Source organism: Giraffa tippelskirchi, chromosome 1, assembly GCF_054371585.1.
Source record: "Giraffa tippelskirchi isolate mGirTip1 chromosome 1, T2T-mGirTip1v1.2.pri, whole genome shotgun sequence".
NCBI classification, from domain to species: Eukaryota; Metazoa; Chordata; class Mammalia; order Artiodactyla; family Giraffidae; genus Giraffa; species Giraffa tippelskirchi.
Window position 1 is genome coordinate 143,243,452 of NC_137275.1, and position 7,769 is coordinate 143,251,220.

A 7,769-nucleotide genomic window follows, 5' to 3' on the forward strand; every position below is an offset into this window, starting at 1 on the left:
CCCCTGGCCACAGTTGAGTTCTCTGTCTGCAACGCACTCCCAGGGTTCCATAGCCAGTCTCATCGCCTTGGCTGTTTCTCACGTTGTCCAAAATGGCTCTAAGCCTACAGTCTCACTGACTCCACCTGGCTCCCCTTTGTGCTCAAGGTCCTCCCATCTTCCCATCTCTCACAGTCTCAGCCCCACCGCCGGGTTTAACTTTGTCCACACCGGGGTTCCACCGCCCCAGGCCAATTGTCTCATCACCTGTGCTCACCTTCACTTTGTCCGCAACGCTGTTCCATCAACTCCAAGCCGAAAGCCTCAGCCTCAGCGGCGAGGGCGGGATGATATGGGAGAATGCCATATCATATCATCATATCATCACATATAATATGTGAAACGAATCGCCAGTCCTGGTTCGATACATGATACAGGGTGCTCGGGGCTGGTGCACCGGGATGACCCGGAGGGATGGGATGGGGAGGGAGATGGGAGGGGGTTCTGGAAGGGGAACACATGTACACCCATGGTGGATTCGTGTTAATGTATGGCAAAACCAATATTGTTAAGTTAAAAAATAAATAAATAAACTAATTTTTAAAAAAAGCCTCAGCGCTGCCACCGTGTTTCATTTTGTGCCCAACACCTTTCCATCTTGCCACAGGGAATAGTCTCGACGCCACTTCCAGGTTCTCCTGTGTGGACCACACCCGTCCACCGTCCGATCGCCCATAGTCTCATCCCACCGCAGGGTTTAACTTTGTCTCAAAGCTGTCCAATCTCCCACCACCAGTAGATTTTTGCCACCATCGCATTTCATTTTGTCCGTAACGCGGACTCATCGTCTCAAAGCCAAGCCGGGTTCCTCTATATGAGAAACGCCCTCCCATCACCCCATAGCAATAGTCTCATGAATTCCGCTGTGCTTCACTTTGAGCACAAAGCCGACAGCGAATAATCTTAGCCACCGCGGCACTTAAAGTGAGCGCAACGCCGCCCTCATTGCCCCATAGCCTTTTATCTCATCCCAGACGTCCGCTTTCACTTTGTCCGCAACACTTTCCAACTGTCTTATCTGCAACAGCCTCACCCCCCCCACCCCCCGCTGGATTTCACGTTGTGCAAGACGCTGTCCCAGAGTCCTATCGCCAATATTCTTGTCGCCTCCGCTGTTTTACACTTGCCGCAAGCCCTCCGACTTCTCAGCGCAAATATCGATAGTTTCCTCGCCATCTCAGGGTCCTCCTTTGTCCGGAACGCCCTCCGACGGTCCCATCGCCCAAGGTCTCATCCCCACTGCAGGGCTGAAATTCATTCTGTTCGCAACGCCTTCCCATCGTGCCATAGGGAATACTCTGCTAGCCACCGCCGAGTTCTCTTTTGTCTGCAATGTTCTGACAAGGTCTCATCGCCTATAGGCATCGTCCCAAAGCCAATAGTCTCAAAGCTATCTATCTCAACGCCGATGCTGGCTTTCGTTTTGTCCGCAACGCTATCTATCCTCTGAAAACCCAGACTCGTTGCCACCGCCGACTTCCCCTTTTTGTCCAACGACCTCCCATGGTCCCAAAGCCTATAGGCTCATCGGCAAAGGGTTGTTTCACTTCAACTCCAAGGACATCGCCCAAGGTCTCATCCCACCGCCCTGTTTCACTTTGTGCATAACGCCTTCCCATCGTGCTATAGGGAATAGTCATGGCCAGCGCCAGGTTCCCCTACGTGAGGAACGCCTTCGCGTAGTCCCCGTAGACAAATGTCTCATCGCCAATGCTGGCTTTCACTTTGTTCGCTACTCCGTCCACTCTTCTCAAAGCCACCGCCGATTACCCCTTTGTGTCCAGCTCCCGCCCACGGTCTCTTCGCCTATAGGCTCACGGCCGCCGCCGGTTTCCCCTTTGTGCACAACGAAGCTGTCCTGTCTTCCCATCGCCAATAATCCCATCTCCACCGTGGTGTTTCACTTCACTTCAAAGCTGTCCCATACTCCCATCGCCCAAGGTCTCATAACCACAGCCGGGTTTAACTTTGACCTCTACTCTGTCCCATTGTCCCGTAGCAAATAGTCTCGTCGCCACCGCCGGGTATCGCCCCATAGCCGATACTGTCATTGTGGCCACTGTGTTTCATTTTGTTCCGAACTCTCTCCCATAGTTTCGGGTCCACCGCGGGATTCGACCATCCCTCCCGGCCCCCACCCCTACCCCCAATCGTGGTAAAGCCAATAGTCTCATCTCGGCCACTCTGTTCCACTTTGTGCCGAACGCTCTCCCATCATCCCACAGCAAATCGTCTCCTAGCCACCGCAGGATTCGACCGTGAGACCAACGACCCAGCAGGGTCCCACAGCGAATAGTCTCCTAGCCACCGTGCTTTGTGTGCGCAACGTCCACTCTCCCCACCCCGCCCCCATCGCCACAGAGCCAATAGTCATCGCTGCCACTGTGTTTCACCTGGCGTACAACGCCCTCCCATCCTTCCACAGTTTATCGTCTTCAAGCCACCTCGGGATTCCAGGGTGTTCGCCACGCCGCTCCCCACCCCCCACGCCCACCATCAACGCGGCACAGCTAGTAGTCTCAAGCCAGATACTGTGTTTCACTTTGTCAGCAACGCCCGCGTATCAGCCGGCAACCAATAGTCTCTTGCTGACCCTCTAGTTTCACTTTGGGCACAACGCTATACCATCCTCAAATCGCCAATAATCCCGTCACCGCTGCCCGGTCCCTTTCTCTGGGCTGTGGTTCCCTCGCGCCGGAAAAGAGCCCCAATCTGTAAAATCAGCCTCATCTCACTCAGAACCCCCGCCTTCGGGGTTCTTTTCCTCAAACATGGCCTGGTTCAGGATGACATTTCGAAAGAAAGCCCACTACTCAGGCGGTCTCCCCGAAAATGCAATATTCTGGCTCCCTACTCAGGACAGCAGAAACAAGGCCTTTTCCTTAAAAGGACTAATGATATGCGCACCCTTGAATCAGGGCTCCTATAAAAAGCTCTGTGGAAACTTTGCGTCCTGTCTCTCCAGCAGTCCCACGCGAGTCAACTGCCAACGCTCCCAAGACTGCGATTCGAAAGCAGAAGCGATCGAACCACAGCGCGCGCGCTCTCGCGGTCGCCTGGAGAAGCAGGCGGTCTGCGGTTCCATCTCAACGCTCTTTGCTCATCGTTTCGCGGTGCTCGCGCACCCCCTCCCGGCCGTCTGCAGAATCACTGACATTCTCTATGGACCACATCCACTTGCTGGTGGAAGGAGTGATGCTCTGCTGCATCCCTGCTTGCTCTCTTCGCTGGAATGGGCCTGGGATCCACTGCCAGAAAAACAAAGAAATCTTCAAACACTTGAAACAGGTGCAAAGGATACACTCTCAGCCTAGCCTAAAGGACAGAGCCGATTTCAGATTTCCGTGGAAAAGAGAGATGATCACTCCAATGCAGATGACTCAAGGCCCCTGCAACCACTATCTGATGCTCCAGCAGAGCTTCCAACTCTCCACCACGGAGGACAGTCGTGCTACTTGGAACAACACTCTGCTGGATAAACTCCTCTCCAGCCCGGATCAGAGCCTGAAACAAGTGGAGCAGATGGAAGGAGACAATCTGTGCTGTTCTCATTGGGACTTCCTGCCCGGGAGTATTTCCATGGCATCCATCTCTACCTCAGGGAACAGGAATACAGCCACTTTGCCTGAGAGGCTGTCAGAGTGGAAATTAAAAGTGCCTTTCCCTCATATAAGAATCCTCAAGAAATCTCCACAAATAAAGATGTTTATATTTGTAATACTCGCTAATGTATTACATTATTTTTTGCTTCTTGCTCCAGAGCAATTGTACTCATAATTCTTCAGGCACTGAAAACTGTCTGAAATGAAAATCAGGATTTTCCAGAAACATTTGTGGACAGCAGAACAGAATGTCTTCTCTTGTATAAAGATCTTTTAATCATCATTTAAAAGATCTCTTGATGTCTGAGGGGCTGGTATTTTCTATACTCAACGTTCAGAGTTTCTTTCTCATGCACAGGTTATCAAGAACCTCTGTTCTTAAAGATCTTTCTCAGTTAATGCTAGGTGCTATAGAGATAAAGAATAAACTCTGCAGATTTTCATCATAATAAAAACATATCTTTCCTTCTCTGAAGAGCACAATGCACGCCTTCCGGATCAGGTGAATCTTCTGCTTTGCTCGCATTCGAAGAGTGATTCGGAGACATGGGTACCTTCTGTTTTGTGGCTTTTTCCATCATCGACATGTGACTCCAAGTTTGTCTGTGGTGCTTGAATCTACTACACTCAGCAGTAAAGGGATGAAGTCTGCTGGCTCGCATGGGGATGTTTCCAAGGGCCAGGACTATACAGTGCAAGAGCATTTCCTCTCACATTCCATGGCCTGGATTTATCCTCATGGGAATCTCATTGCAAGCAAATTGGGAAACTATTGGGTGACAAATGGATGAAGAGATAAGTTCAGGGTGCTGACTTTCAAAAATGCACAGCACAGAAGTTGAAAGTTAAGTGTTTGGGGGGCGAAATGAGGACTGCAGCCCAGGAGACAGCACATCAGATAGCTCTGAGAAGCTGTTCCAAAGACACACGGAGGTATATATGTGATTTTGGTGAAGGGAGAATACATGTAATCATGTGCCTATTTTTTGCGGAAGTTTTCTGCCAGTGTCATGAAGGTTTCTTGGAGTCACAAGAAGCAGTCATCACCATGAAGGATTTCCATGCTTTTCTAAATATGAGGAGATAGAAGAACAATTGAGTTCTTAAAATCGGCTCCTGAAAACATCTAACCTTCTGAAGACTTGTTCTGCCAGCCTTCCCTGCACACAGACTGCCTCACTTCTGCTTTCCACCCTAGATTCCTTTCTAGGGGTGTTAAAAATCAGCAGCTGCAATAGCACATGATTTAATCCTTGTAGATAGATGGCAAGTGCCAACGGCACATGCTAGTTTGTGCTTGACGGGGAGTGAGGCCACATTTCACGTTAGCACTATTTGTCCAAATGAAGTTCTGGGTAGGGATTGAGGGGAACAAGTCATGTTCTTGCTTGCATACACTTCGTTAAAATACAATCTGACCCAAATGCTTTTTCTCCAAGGTCAGCTTCCGGAAAATGACAAGAATGCCAGTCATAGTTGACAGTATCATCGACTGTTGAAAGAAACATTCAAGCTGATCCCCAAAGGCATTGCCTACAGGAAAATATCCACAGTGTAGACACATTACAGGTTGTTTCCTTACTACCTGAGGGAGACAAGAAAAGAAAAATCAGGCAGTTCCTTGCAACTACTTGAGGACGACTGAAGAAAAAGTGATGAGTGAGTCTTCCATTTGGGTCCAGGCCCAAGGGCCTCATCCTGATATTCTAAATATTGGAAATGGAAAGTTGAAGGCAGTGTTCCTGAAAATGATCTTCAAAAAATATCTCACATATGCTGTGTGTGAGGACAAAAAAATAAAAACAAATATTTGTATCAACAAAGAGTTAAGAGATAAAATTAATCACAATTGATGAAACACCATATAAAATATTTGACACATTACTATGCATAGTCCATTAATACCACTAACAGTCACTTAATTAGTCTTGCTGTTATCCTGCTGATGAGGTAACATTTATGATGCAGGAAAATAAATAATACAGGATAAAATAGCAATTCAAGTAAAGATTTGCTTTTCACCCTTTTATGTTAAAGTAGCAACACACGTGCGTGTGTGTATTTATATATGTGTATATATTGTTGTTCAGTCACTTAGTTATATCCGACTGTTTGTGACCCCATGGACTGCAGCATGCCAGGCTTCTCTGTCCTTCACTATCTCCCAAGTTTGCTCAAACTCATGTCCATTGAGTCAGTGATGCCAAGCAGCCATCTCATCCTCTGTCGTCCCCTTCTCCTCCTGCCCTCAATCTTCCACAGCATCAGGGTCATTTTCAATGGGTTGGTTTCTTCTCAGCAGGTGGCCAAAGTATTAGAGCTTCAGCTTCAGCACCAGTCCTTTCAATACATATTCAGGGTTGATTTTCTTTAGGATTGACTGGTTTGATCTCCTTGCAGTCCAAGGGACTCTCAAGACTCTTCTTCAGTACCACAGTTCAAAAACATCAATTCTTTGGTGCTCAGCTTTCTTTATGGTCCAAATCACATCTATACATGACTACTGGAAAAACCATAACTTTGACTGCATGGACCTTTGTTAGCAACATGGTATCTCTGCTTTTTAACACACTGTCTAGGTTTCTCATATAATTTCTTCCAAGGAGAAAGAGTCTTTTAATTTTGTGGCTGCAGTCACTGTCCGTAGTAATTTTGGACCCCAAGAAAATGAAATCTGACAGTGTTGCCACTTTTTCCCATCTATTTGCCATGAAGTGATGGGACTGTATGCCATGATCTTCGTTTTTTAAATGTTGATACAACTATATATGTGTATGTATTTTTTTGGGGGGGTCTGGTTTAGCTCTGCCTCAAATTGTTTCTCTAAAAAGGTGATTAATTTAGATCAGGGAAACAACAGATGTTATAGAGATTCTGTTTTACATGATGGCTGAAGATTTTCAAAATTTGAATTTTTGAAATTGATATTATAATGGAAAATTTATTGAGATTGGCATATTCATTCCAAAAAATCCTCTCTGTTTTGTTTTCCATGCATACAATCTGAATTGTGATAACACAGAATGAAATATTCTAAATACAAAAGAAATGTTTCAACAATTAGAACATTTAAATAGAATTTGTGACTACAACATTTCCATGTTAAATTCTGATGCTTTTCTAAGTTAAAATTAATTAAAATCTATGTGAACTTTCAATTTAACAAATGAGATGGCACTAGTGGTAAAGAATCTGCCTGCCAATGCAGGAGACAAGGGATGCAGGTTCCATCCCTAGGTTGGGAAGATCCTCTCTATAAGGAAATGACAACCCAATCCAGTATTCTTGTCTGGAGAATCCCATGGACAGAGGAGCCTGGTGGGCTACTGTCCGTGGGGTCACAAAGGGACAGAAATGATTTATGGACTAAACAAGAACAACCATGCAGAAAGCTATAAAACTAAAGAAACAAAAAAGGAAAGTTTGTGTGTGATTTTAGATGTTATTATGTTTCACATAAGAAAACAATTCACCTCTTACAGTTCACAAAGTATTCCAATGCTGGAATGTTTCTACATTTAGTTAAAATATAACAATGAAAATGAATCAGTGTCTTATTTGTGTAATAAAACTCAAAAAATTTATAATCCTACTTGGAAACCATGCTAGATATGAAACGCTATCAAGAACATGAGAAAAGTACTTTACCTTATTCTTTAAATTATACATCGTTTGTAGCTCATAAAGAACAAATATATGAGTCAAGTATGTTTCATCAAGAATAATAATAAAGCAATAGAAAAATAATTAATTCACTTTATGGAAGTGAAAAAATGGATAGGTTTAATGTATGAAATTGATAAATTTCAAAAAATGATATGGTCATAATATGTCCATGGCTAAGGATATAAAAATAGAGGAAAAATGGCAAATGCATGTAATAATGAAAATCCATTTTTCCCATTATTGAAAAAGAAGATGAATATGTGGATCCAAGAACATACATTTCACATTACTAGAATCACTACTGTGAATGAGAATTGTTTTTTCTTCACTTCTGTATTGTTACTTTGTGTTTAAATTGGCAGGACAGCTAACTGTTCTTTGATTTCTAATTTCCTGCCTTCTTTCCAGCTGAAGTTCAGAGGAGACCAATATAGCCAATCTCAAAGCTCAATATGCCAGAAA

General features: G+C 45.1%; 1 pseudogene; it reads left to right on the plus strand.

The window, feature by feature from the left end:
- The first annotated feature begins 3,201 nt into the window (after positions 1-3,201).
- LOC145516244 (interferon alpha-H-like) lies at positions 3,202-3,767 on the plus strand (annotated as a pseudogene).
- Positions 3,768-7,769: the final 4,002 nt, after the last annotated feature.